The sequence below is a fragment of the Schistocerca serialis genome, chromosome 3 (assembly GCF_023864345.2).
Source record: "Schistocerca serialis cubense isolate TAMUIC-IGC-003099 chromosome 3, iqSchSeri2.2, whole genome shotgun sequence".
Lineage (NCBI taxonomy): Eukaryota > Metazoa > Arthropoda > Insecta > Orthoptera > Acrididae > Schistocerca > Schistocerca serialis.
This window is the reverse complement of record NC_064640.1, coordinates 45,007,116-45,021,546: the sequence shown is the minus strand read 5'-3', so window position 1 is coordinate 45,021,546 and position 14,431 is coordinate 45,007,116.

The following is a 14,431-nucleotide window of genomic DNA, read 5'->3' as shown; positions in this document are numbered from 1 at the left end:
TTGCCAAGGGTGAAGTTGTGAAAAAGTTGTGAAAAAGACTTCTAGATGGCAGTGGTAAAAGATAGAAAATTAAGATTGATAATAGCTTCAGTGTACTGTTCCCCATCAGGGAAATTTGAGGTATTCCTAGAAAAAATTGAATGGTTCATAAATATTGTAGCTGTAAGAAGATATTATGTTATAATTTGTAGTGACTTTAACATAGACTTTCTCAGTAACAGTAAACAAAGAGCCATTCTAGTCAATCCCATCAAATCACATAGTGTTACGCCACAGTAGACCTTGCAACAAGAGTACCACCAACCAGTGGGACAGCCTTGGACCAAATGGTGTTTGACAAAGATAAACTTAAGTGGTCTGTAAAAGTATTTAACACAGGTTTTAGTACCATAAAGCTTTAATAATGACCATCACACTGAAGGAGGACACAAAGCCAGCAACATACTTTGGATTAAACGAAGGATCTTCTGTCAGGAAAGCATAAACCTCATTAATTCGTTACCGCACAATGAAGATTGGTCCACTGTTTACAAAAAGCAAAGTCTGAACACGAAATTCACCATAGTTCTGGAAAAACTGATAGAGCACTTTCATATTGCCTTTCACCTAAAAATAGTAAATATCAGAAAGAATGCAAGAGGCAATGGCTGAATTACTAAGGGTGTTACAATTTCTTGCCAGAAAAAACAGAAATGCACAAAATCTGCGAGGAAAATAATGTCAAGGCAGATATGCAGACCCACTGCAAAACATACACAAAATTTTTTAAAAAACGTTATAAAACAGGCAAAAAGACTGCACAATGATAGGCAAGTAAAAAATTCTACAAGTAAGGTAAAAGCACTGTGGAACATCATAAATAAGGAAACAGGTAAGAAAAAGAAAACCAGTGAGAATATTGTGTTAATACATGACAATAAAATGATTACTAAACCAAGAGAAACAGCAGATGTATCCAACAGCTACTTGTCGGCCAGGGTGGCTGAGCGGTTCCAGGCACTACAGTCTAGCATCAATGTATTTAATGTAACATTATTTACAGGTGTTATATTTGTTTTAGGGAATTTATGCTGTAACTTCTCTGCAATACTTGAAAAATGCTCATTTACATAGTTTGCTAAGTGTTGTGGACCATTTATTACCTTATCCCTCCCCCCCCCCTCTTAGCCATATGTTATTCTGTGTTTGCTTGCCTCCTTTTTTATAACACCCCAGACTGCTTTGCTTTTATTCTCTGCATTATGTATTATTTTGTCATTAAATGACTTTTTTGCAGCAATCAGCACCTTCCTATAGATCTTTGTGGTAGAAATTTAAGAATTCTGGATCATTGCGAATCTTTTTCATGGAACTGAGGTATTTAAGTGTTTGGGGGGACTTCTTAATACCTGCTGTTATCAATCTGTTTTTGTGAGATGTTAATACAGATATGCATATTTTTGGAAATGCCTTTTCAAAGTTCAATTTAAATAATGTGGAGAATTTAGAGAATTTCATATTCACATTGGTTTCATTATATGCTTCATCTCAGCTTTATTTTGCTAGTTAATTCGAAAAATCTTTTATTTTGATTCCTGATAGATGTTGTTTGTAGGCTTGTAGTTTAGGGAATGATTCAATGCCTGATTTTACTTTTGTTATTTGACAGAGATTGTCTGATAGTTCAAGATGTTTTACAGCTACATCATATTTTTCCCTGTCCATATGTGTCGCCTCATGGTCAATTATTGACGCAGTCATTGTAGTAACCCTTGTTGCACTATTGGGCAATAGGATCATGCCAAAACTTTGAAGGATATTTATGAGGGTGCTACTGGATTCATTTATGATATTAGTGTTGATCTTAATGACCCCACACAGAATTATGTTGACCTTTGTACTTGAGGCTTTATCTAGAACTTCGATTAACTTATTGAAAAAGGTGTTCACACTACCACTGGGAGATCTATGCACACACAAAATGATTAATTTCTTGGTGATGTCAAGCCCTGGTAATTCAATAGCTGATATTTCAAAGTGTTTGTCTTCACATACTGTACTGAGGTCATATCCTGATTTGAGCTGTGTTCCTTTTCTGATATAAATGCATGATCCTCCACCCCATAAAGCAGTTCTGCAGTAAGAGTTTACCCTTTCATATGATGATAACACTACATGTCGGATTTCTGTCTACCTACACCAGTGATAAGTAACACAAACTACTGTGCAGTTCAAAGGTTGGAGCTCAATTTCTAATAGTTGTATTTTATTTTTTAATGATTGCATGTTTTGATGGAGGATTGTTAAGCCTGTGAAATGCCCCATGTTACTCTTTCCAATTCTAAGTTTTCCTTTGTGACATCTGGTATGTGTGATATTTGAAGTGATAAGATCTGTCTTGCGAGTGATTGTTTCAGTATTTTTTAAAGTGCTGGAGATACTCTTTAGGCATAGGAACCTGTTGTCTGGATTTATCCTTAAAAAGACCTACTTTTCCTACGTATGACAACAGGTATTTGACCATGTGTGGCCCGAGGTCCACCCCTTATACTTTCATGAATCAGCTGTACCAATCTTCCCTTCCCAGTCCTGTTTAAGTGTAAGCCATGCATAGTGAGACCCCATCAATTGATAGTCCCAACAGGCACCAGAGAAATATGAGCATCACCCCCCCCCCGCCCCCCAGTGAAAATATTTCTTAGAAGATTGGCAACAAATCCCTTACTCACTACCCTATAACAGCTCCCAGCTCCCACATTTCTCACTCATTGTCAGTTTCGAAAGAATAATTAAGTTTAAAGAATGTTTTAAATTTGTCAAGAATGCGAGATTGTCTGTGTCTAAACAAAACATGGCGGTGGTTGTTGTTTTTTTACTGATTTAGAGATACAATGGCAGAAGAATGAATTTGTAATTACTTTGCTTTTAGAGAATTTACTTTATCAGGCTTGTTTGGTCAGGTTTTCAAACGTTTTTAATTCGGAAGATTTAGGCCTGGATCGCGTCTAACTAAGTGGTAAACAGAATGAAATGTGTTAGTTAAATATGGTTTAGAAACGTTTAATTACACTTTTATTGTGGCAATAGAAACTGATGGAACTAGTAGCTGTCTTTTTTAAACGAATTTTGCACTATCAAAAAAACTTGAATAGAATGTTTTGTGTTTATGTCACGCAAAATTTCAGGTTATGTCGCGATTATCGGGTCTTCAGCCAAAGAACAAGCTTTTTCAGGAATAAGCTCTGCTGGGACGCTAATATTCAGTTGTGTGACAAGAACAGACACTACAGCAGGGTATACAAAACAAAGAAAATTAAATTTGACTCTATTTCCTCTTAAATAAATTCTTTTAGCAGATAAAGAAAATACCTGTGATCTCACTTGGTGGTCATCTTCAAGAGACCATAGAGATAGAACTCTATAAACGCATAAGCACTGTTTTAAAAGCCACTGATGAAAAACAGCAAACAGCAGGTATATTTTCAGACCTAACTAAAGCTTTCGACATGGTAAACCACAGAACTCTTATAAAAAAGCTTGAATACTATGGCATTAATGGATTAGCAAATGAATGGATTCGTTCACTTCTCAGTGACAGCAAGCAAAATGTACACATTAGAAACACAGATGAAAAAACAAAAATAGTCTCAGAATACGTATCGGAAAAATGACAAATCACCTATGGGGTACCTCAAGGGTTGGTAAAGGGGACCTCTTCTTTTCCTAATAGATCAATCATTTGGATGTGCATGTTGACTCACACAAAATAATTCTCTTTGATGGTGACTCAACAATATTAGCAAAAGCAGCAAAAATGTTGATATCCAACATAAAGTAAACTCTGTTACAAATCAATTAAGTAAATGGTCTGCAATGAATCACCTTATAATAAATAACAAAAAGTCTAGCATTAAATTTATATAACTCTAAAAACAATACTCAGCATTACACAAATATCACCATCAACCAACAACCGATCACCAATAAAGAAGTAACAAAATTTCTTGGCATTTGGATTCAAAGCTACCAAAAATGGGACGAACATATTGAAGGCCAAGGTGAATACAGGCTATCTTTTAAGAACTCTAAAAGGATGCACAAATGAACAGGCTCTAATGTCTGCCTATTATGCATATTTTAATGCACACCTATTCCATGGGAATTCACCAGAAGTTCCGGGGACCTTTAAAATCCAAAAAAGAGCTATTAGGATTATTACAGGGAACAGAACTAGACAGTCACATAAACCGATATTTGAAACATTAAAAGTGCCAGCACTACATTGCATATTTATTCTTAACACACTAATGTATATTAAAAGAAATGTGATCGGAAATGATAACGGTATTAGAAAAAATTGTGACTTATATAATCACAGGAGTAGATTAAAAGGTAATTTTAATTTACTCCCAGCTAATACTAGTTCGTATCAGAAAGGTGCATGCTACTTGGGAATAAAATAATTAAACAAGTTGCCAAATGATATAAAATGTATACTAAATATTAATACTTTTTAAATATCTGTTACAGAATATTTAAGTACTACTGATTCTATTCAGTAAATGAATACTTGAACTACAAGAAATGTATAGAACTGTAACTTCTGTATTGTATGACACACACAACTATATACACTGAAGTGCCAAAGAAACTGTTATAGGAATTTAAATACAGAGATATGTAAACAGGCAGAATACGCTGCTGAGGTCGACAACGCCCATCTAAGACAACAAGTGTCTGGCGCTGTTGTTAGATCGGCTACTGCTGCTACAATGGCAGATCATTAAGATTTAAGTGAGTTTGAACGTCATGTTATAGTCGGTGCACGAGCGATGGGACACAGCATCTCTGTGGTACTGATGAATGGGGATTCTCCCATACGATCATTTCACGAGTCTACCGTGAATATCAGGAATCCTGTAAGACATCAACTCTCCAACATTGCTGTGGCCGGAAAAAGATCGTGGAAGAACAGGACCAACGACGACTGAAGAGAATCGTTCAACGTGACAGAAGCGCAACCCTTCCGCAAATGGCTGCGAATTTCAGTGCTGGGCCATCAACAAGTGTCATCATGAGAACCATTCAACGAAACATCATCGACATGGGCTTTCGAGCCAAAGGTCCACTTGTGTACTCTTGATGACAGCACAACACAAAGCTTGACGTCTCGCCTAGACCTGTCAACATCGACATTGGGCTGTTAATGACTGGAAACATCGCCAGGTCGGACGAGTCTCATTTCAAATTTATCGAGCTGATGGACGTGTACGGGTACGGAGACAACCTCATGAAGCCACGTCAGCAGAAGACTGTTCAAGATGGTGGAGGCCCTGTAATGTGGTGGGGCGTGTGTAGTTGGAGTGATATGGGCCCCTGATACATCTAGATGCTACTCTGACAGATGACACGTACTCTAGCATCCTGTCTGATCACCTTCATTCATTCATGTCCATTATGCATTCCGATGGACTTGGACAATTTCAGCAGGACAATGCAACATCTTGTATGTCCTGAATTGCTAGAGTGGCTCCTGGAACACTCTTCAGAGTTTAAACACTTCCGCTGGCTACCAAACTCCCCAGACATGAACTTAATTGAGCATATCTGCAATGCCTTGCAACATGCTGTTCAGAAGGGATCTCCAGCCCCTGTACTCTTCGGATTTATGGACAGTTCTCCGTCGAGCTCTATTTCAGACATTAGTTAAGTGCATGCCACATCGTGTTGCGGTACTTTTGCGTGCTCAAGGGGGTCCTACACGATATTGGGAAGATGTACCAGTTTCTTTGGCCCTTGGGTGTATAACCCTGAAAAACTGTCTACTTTAATGACTACAATTAAATCCGTACAACATACGACGATCGAATGACTGAATAAATAAATAGATACAAGAGTGTATCGGCGACTTCTTATGAAATACAATCCAGGATATTGCCCTCAATGAGAGCGAGTGTTCGTCAGAACAAGAGTATAATAAGGAGTGCCCCCAGAGGAGTGTTATAGGTTCGCTGTTATTCTCTACATACATTAATGATTAGACAGATAGGGTGAGTAGCAAATTATGATTGTTTGCTCATGACGCTGTAGTGTACGAGAAGGTGTCGTCATTGAGTGAGTGTAGGAGGGTACAGGATGATTTAGAGAATGGCAGGTTGCTTTAAATGTAGAAAAATGTAGGTCAGTACAGATGAACAGGAAATACAATCCTATGGTGTTCGAATACATCATTAGTAGTTTGCTGCTTGACACAGTCACGTCGGTGGACAATTAGGCGTAATGTTGCAAAGTGATGTGAAATGGAACAAGCACGCCAGGTTGGTAGTAAGGAAGGCGAATGGTCGACTTCACATTATTGGGAGAATTTTGGGAAAGTGTAAATCATCCATAAGGAAGACAGCATATAGAACACTAGTGCAGCCATTCTTGAGTACTGCTCGAGAAGTTGGAATTACGACCAGGCCAGTGTAAAATAAGACTTTGAAGCAGTTCAGAGGGACGCTCTTGGATTCGTCACCGTTAGGTTCGGTCTGCCTGTCTATATTATCGAGATGCTTCGTGAACTCTAATGGGAATCACCTTGGAGGGAAGACGACGTTCTTTTAACGAAATTTATAGAACCAGCATTTGAGGCCAATGGCAGACAGATTTTACTGCTGCCAACGTACACTTTACTTAAGGGGCTGGAAGATTAAAAAAAGAGAAATTAGGGCTTTTACAGAGGCTAATAGATAGTCGATTTTCCCTGCCTCTACTTGCGAGTGGAACTGGAAAGTAAATGATTAGTACTGGTATCCTCCGCCACGAACTGTACAGTGGCTCCTAGAGTACGTATGCAGGTGCAGATGTACATCAATAGTGCTAACGAACCTTTTTCGAATATATCCAAACAATTAAAAATATTTTAATTGTAGATACTAGTGGCGTTGGGCAAAGATTTCGAACTTCACATGTACTTCATTTGAATGGTCTTAGGAGCAACTTGTGGCGCAAAAATTACTGGAAAAGATCAAGATTTACCAGGAACCATTTGTAGCACCAACAGCAGTAACAGTATCATCACCAAAAAAAGTAGGAGCAATAACAACAGAAATAGCAGCACCACCACTATCATGAATAGGATCTCAAGCCACGAAATTCAAATTGAAGTCAATAATATATTGATAACTATTCTTTATTTGATCAGTTTGTGGGACACACAATTCCCCCATTTGGGCAGACATCATGACTGCACCCCCTCTCCTTACTCTCCATGACAGAATAACTGTAATCACCAGGGAATGGAATGAAGTGTGGTATAGTTGCCAGCGTTTGGGGTATCCCGCATTTGTGTCCATCATCGTGGCGCCATCACGAAGGTCAAACCAGTACAATGTCATAATTACAGATGACGTTACTAAGTACCACCGACCACGAACCAGATATTGGCCTCCTTTGATCCTGTGGCCCCCACACAAACCATTAAGTGGCGGCATTCTATTGATCTGCAAATTCCAGACTCGGTTCTTGTTTCTGCCTCTCTCAAGTGGCCACTCCCTGTGTATCTGTGTGAACCAACGTCTCCAAACTCGAAGATGGAGGTTTTCATCTCTCCTTAGAATACTGTATTCCTATTGCCTTATGCTGGAGACAAAGGGTAAGCTGACGCAATGCCGATAAAAAAAAGAGTGAAATAGTCCATTTGCACAACCCTATCAGATTAATTGCTTAACAATTTACAGGATTAAAATGGATGGCTTACAGCAGTCACTTCCACATTATGATGATTCTTTTTTATAATAAAACATATTTTCAGTGTTTGAGTATCACATGCAAACATTATGCAAATAAAGGAATGAAATGTCGGTCACAAATAGATCGTAGTGCTAAATATATCAGAGGTCTTGTATGCACTGACGTTAGAGAACACAAACATCCTCCTCCACAACAACGTTTCCACTAAAAATATCTGGTGGAAGAAAAAATCCTGCAGATCACATGAACTCGCGATCATGGAGCGCGTCTTCTGCCGACTGCAGGGTAGTCTCATCATGCCCACCCGTACCATACACATGTGTGCACACAATACAATTATCGCAAACAATAAACTGATCAATCAAGAATCTGACATCGCGGTTAGATTTTTAAAAGTTTTATAGACTTCATAAATTGGTTCTCGCCACTACATTCGGATTAGATTAGATTAGATTAGATTAATACTAGTTCCATGGTTCATGAATGTGATATTTCGTAATGATGTGGAATGAGTCAAATTTTCCAATACATAACATAATTAAGTTAATTTAACAACATAATTAAGTTAATACAACAACTTTTTATTTTTTGTTTTCTTTTATTTTTTAAATTTTTTATAATTTTTTGTTTGGTTTTTTCTTTTTTTTCTTAATTTATATCTAAAAATTCCTCTATGGAGTAGAAGGAGTTGTCATTCAGAAATTCTTTTAATGTCTTCTTAAATACTTGTTGGTTATCTGTCAGACTTTTGATACTATTTGGTAAGTGAGCAAAGACTTTAGTGGCAGTATAATTCACCCCTTTCTGTGCCAAAGTTAGATTTATCTTGAATAGTGAAGATCATCCTTTCTCCTAGTATTGTAGTTATGCACACTGCTGTTACTCTTGAATTGGGTTTCGTTGTCAATAACAGATTTCATAAGAGAGTATATATACTGAGAAGCTACTGTGAATATCGCTAGATCCTTAAATAAATGTCTGCAGGATGATCTTGGGTGGACTCCAGTTATTATTCTGATTACATGCTTTTGTGCAATAAATACTTTATTCCTCAGTGATGAATTACCCCAAATATGATGCCATATGCAAGCAATGAGTGAAAATAGGCGTAGTAAGCTAATTTACTAAGATGTTTATCACCAAAATTGTATGTACTGTGTCTTATCAAAATTCAGTGAGAGTCCGTTTACAAGGAACCACTTAGTAATTTTCTGAAAGACATTATTGACAATTTCATCAGTTAATTCTTGTTTGGCAGTTGTGATTACTATACTTGTATCATCAGCAAAGAGAACTAACTTTGCCTCTTCATGAATACAGAATGACAAGTCATTAATATATATTAAGAACAACAAAGGACCCAACACCGACCCTTGTGGAACCCCATTCTCGATAGTTCCCCAGTTTGAGGAATGTGCTGATCTTTTCATATTATGAGAACTGCTTATTTCAACTTTCTGCACTCTTCCAGTTAGGTACGAATTAAACCATTTGTGCACTGTCTAAGGAGGGACGAGGGTTCTACTGCGTGCCAGAATAGAGACATCAGCAAAGACCACTGAAAGACAGAGCCCACTTGGATAGAGATCACGACTGCACCCCCAGCTTTGATATAATAACTATAATAATCAGGGAATGGAAGGAACAGCGATATAGTTGACAAGGTCTGGGGTCTTCCGCGTGTGTGTCTATCGTCAAAGCGCCAACACGAAGGTCAAGACAGTCCAATGTCCCAATTACAGAGCACGTTACTAAATGCCACTGACGACGGACCGGATATCAGCCCCTTTGAACTTGGGGCCCCCAAACAAAGCATCAAGTGGCAGCATTCTGTTGATCTTCAAATTCCAGACTTGCTTACTGTCTCTGTCCCTCTCAAGAGGCCACTCCTTGTATGTCTGTGGGAACCAACGTCTCCAAACATGAAGATTGAGCTTTTTATCTCTCGTCAGAATACCATATTCCTATTGACTAATGCTGGAGACAAAGGTAAAGCTGACGCAATTTAGATATCAAAAATAGAGTGAAATAATCCATTTGCATTACTCTATCATATTAATTGTTTAACAACTTACAGGAGTCTAATACACTCCTGGAAATGGAAAAAAGAACACATTGACACCGGTGTGTCAGACCCACCATACTTGCTCCGGACACTGCGAGAGGGCTGTACAAGCAATGATCACACGCACGGCACAGCGGACACACCAGGAACCGCGGTGTTGGCCGTCGAATGGCGCTAGCTGCGCAGCATTTGTGCACCGCCGCCGTCAGTGTCAGCCAGTTTGCCGTGGCACACGGAGCTCCATCGCAGTCTTCAACACTGGTAGCATGCCGCGACAGCGTGGACGTGAACCGTATGTGCAGTTGACGGACTTTGAGCGAGGGCGTATAGTGGGCATGCGGGAGGCCGGGTGGACGTACCGCCGAATTGCTCAACACGTGGGGCGTGAGGTCTCCACAGTACATCGATGTTGTCGCCAGTGGTCGGCGGAAGGTGCACGTGCCCGTCGACCTGGGACCGGACCGCAGCGACGCACGGATGCACGCCAAGACCGTAGGATCCTACGCAGTGCCGTAGGGGACCGCACCGCCACTTCCCAGCAAATTAGGGACACTGTTGCTCCTGGGGTATCGGCGAGGACCATTCGCAACCGTCTCCATGAAGCTGGGCTACGGTCCCGCACACCGTTAGGCCGTCTTCCGCTCACGCCCCAACATCGTGCAGCCCGCCTCCAGTGGTGTCGCGACAGGCGTGAATGGAGGGACGAATGGAGACGTGTCGTCTTCAGCGATGAGAGTCGCTTCTGCCTTGGTGCCAATGATGGTCGTATGCGTGTTTGGCGCCGTGCAGGTGAGCGCCACAATCAGGACTGCATACGACCGAGACACACAGGGCCAACACCCGGCATCATGGTGTGGGGAGCGATCTCCTACACTGGCCGTACACCACTGGTGATCGTCGAGGGGACACTGAATAGTGCACGGTACATCCAAACCGTAATCGAACCCATCGTTCTACCATTCCTAGACCGGCAAGGGAACTTGCTGTTCCAACAGGACAATGCACGTCCGCATGTATCCCGTGCCACCCAACGTGCTCTAGAAGGTGTAAGTCAACTACCCTGGCCAGCAAGATCTCCGGATCTGTCCCCCATTGAGCATGTTTGGGACTGGATGAAGCGTCGTCTCACGCGGTCTGCACGTCCAGCACGAACGCTGGTCCAACTGAGGCGCCAGGTGGAAATGGCATGGCAAGCCGTTCCACAGGACTACATCCAGCATCTCTACGATCGTCTCCATGGGAGAATAGCAGCCTGCATTGCTGCGAAAGGTGGATATACACTGTACTAGTGCCGACATTGTGCATGCTCTGTTGCCTGTGTCTATGTGCCTGTGGTTCTGTCAGTGTGATCATGTGATGTATCTGACCCCAGGAATGTGACAATAAAGTTTCCCCTTCCTGGGACAATGAATTCACGGTGTTCTTATTTCAATTTCCAGGAGTGTAGATGGCTTAAAACACTCACTTCCAAATTATGATGATCGTTCTTCGCAATAAAACGTATTTCCAACGTTTGAGTATCACACGTGACCATTATGCAAATCAAGGAATGAAATTTCCATCTCAAATAGTTCGTAGCGCTAAATACATCCGAGGTCGTATATGTAACGACTTTTGAGAACACAAACACCCTTCTCCACCACAACGTTTTGACTAAACATATTTGGTGGAAAAAAAAATGTTGCCGATCATACAACCTCGGGATCACGAAGCACGCCGTCCACGCCGACTGCCGGATAGCCCCGTACGCCCCGGCCGAGAGAGAGACACACACCAACGCCAGCCATGCCCGCCCATACCAAGCACATTCGTGCACACAATACAACCATAGGAAAGAATAAATTGATCAATCGAGAATTTGACATCGCGATTGCGTTTTTAAAAGTGTCATAGACTTCGTAAATCGGTTCTCGTCACTACATTCGAAAGGAGGGACGAGGGTTCTACTGCGTGATAGAATAGACACCAGCAAATACCACTAAAAGACAGAGGCCACTGCAATGTACTGAGAAGCACTAAAGACGACACACTTAAGCAATGATACACTCCATAATAATAAGTTGTCAAGGCTAGATGTCAGAGATCGCTATCAATCGGAAATTTGGCGACGGGACTAGGTTTTTAAAGCACTATAGAATTTCTAATTCGGTTCTCTCCGCTACATTCGGAAGGAGGAAGGCCTGTGGTATGATAGCACAGAGACAACAGGAAATACCACTGCAAGACAGGGTGCACTGTGATGTATTGAGAAGCACTAAAGACGACACATTTAAACCATGACCCAGCCCATAGCAGTAGTTGCCATGGGTAGATGTTTGAGATTACCGAAAGACTTGCATATCCCGTGCACTCACCTCCCAGACGTCCACACACAAAGCGCCCATTCGCTCGTACACTGCCAGCGCTGAATGTCAGTGAAAACTGTCGTCGCGGCTGCAGCCACTGTTGTGGGCGCGCGTGAATGTCAGAGTGCGCCTTCCACAGGCGTGGAAGGCGCCTGGGGTGATTGGAGTGGTAGGAATTCTGATGTTATCAATACGAACAGCCAAAATTTGAAATTCCCGCCATGTCGTCCCTGCCATGTTACCTCATCTATGGCCGCCATCTTGGATCTGCCATCTTGGATCCGCCATCTTGAATAAATATGGCAAGAATGCAAAGTGAGGCGACACCACTTTAGTCCTACCAGATATGCTCCCATTTAAACCAACTTGGCAAAACATGGTCCTGTCGTATTAACTCAGCACACCCTTTTTCTCTCCATGGGTTGCAGAAGGTGGTAGATACGACTCTCTCCAGCTTTTGGTAATTACGACTTAAATTGACTGACAACACGACAAAGCTGCAGCGGGGGGGGGGGGGACGCAGAGATTGAGGGGTAGTTACCAAGATGCAGACTGTCTACAAAACCACACTAGAGTTTCGCTGTTTGGGGTCCTTATTAGACAGATTCGAAAATGGTGACTTGTTTCGAGATGTGGGAGTGCCACGAATATGATCCACCAGTGGCTCTGATCGTTAAAAGACATCTCTATAGGATCCAATGCAAGTATGTGGTTGAACAGATAGACTTGGTTCTAAATCACAGGTGGCATATTTACTGGAAAGTATAACACTATAGATCTGAAAAGCTGTGTACTGGTCATATGATTTTGTACATTTGTGCAGCCTCAATTTAGTGACGGATTTTTTATAGTGGTTGGTCATGTAGCACACCATCTACTGTGTGTGATCATTCCCTAACAACCCTCATATATCTTCTTAATACCATGTTCCTTAGCTGAATCATTTTGTGAAGACAATGATAAGGGTGATTTTATTCTGAGATTACACCGCCGGCGACGCTCACCCGCACTATTCATCTATAATTGCACACCCCAGTGACTACCGTCTATATTCGATGCCGCGTTATTTATCTGGAATACCACTTCATTTGGAAGTAATACCATACCTCAATATGTAACGCATCTAAAATTTTAATCGTGGATATCGTTAGCGATACTTATGTGTGCCTGTAGAACTAAGACCGCTTTTTATGCAGGGTGACAGTAACATGGTCGCTGCTATAGTGTTTTTAGCATCTGGTCGCTTATAAGACGATTACGTCCCTTCCTAAGACACACTGGTACCACTCGCAAGAAAAACAAATGAAGCCTGTCCATCCATCGCAGGTTTTAGCTCAATACTGTTTGGTGCCACCAGAAATCAGTTATTGGCGGAGCATTATACTTAGTAGGGGATATGTGATAGACCTGCAATGATCGGCAGGCTTATAAAGGATGTGTTGGGGTATACAGTTGCTGTGGTCATTGTTCCAACACGTGCACAGAAAAGATTATCTCTGTCGTAAGGGAGGCATGAATTTGTCGTGGGCGATTGCGATAGCTGTATGGGGGATGAAAGATTTTATGTGGAAATTTATGTCCAGTCATAAGAATGGTATAGATACTGATAATTCCAGAGCCAGAGGTATTTTCGATAATTCAGTCATTGTCAAATGCCATCAGATTGGGAGTGCAATCGTAATATTTAATTTTAGTTATAGTGATACATGTGTGGGGGGTTTCCAAGGAGGATACCTTTTGGCATCTGCATTTGTGGAACAGGGAAATGGTGGCCAGGACAAACTGACATTTCTGACTTAAGGCCCTCACGGTTGATGGGCACAAAGAAAAGTTCTAGCAAGGTGGCTAGTTAGTTCTTGCCTGCAGCTGCAGGGACAGGTCCCAGTGACAGCACTATCTGTATAGATGAATAGCGAACTACTACTTAGTATGTGTTGAGCTGTCTACACGATTGTGTGTGTTGCATGTATTTTCCATGGAAAACTGAGCGATTCAATATCGATCACTGAAAAGTGTTGGAGCAGGACATATTGATAACTCCGAAATCCTACGATTCCAATCATCCCGGATGCCCTCCATGGCCAGGGATGGTGCACTCTAGCATACACGCGTGTCACGGATGTGGCTGCGTTCGTGGTGATATTTTTCACCGGCCGTTGAGCTATGGCGTTGACGGCGTGTGAGAGGACGGGCCACTTCGTGTGTACATCAGGACATGAGTGTGTGGGATGTATGAGTGTTTCAACGATCTCCGACATCTAGCCATGACAACTACTGCTACCTTTTGGATTGTGGTTTAACTGCGTCG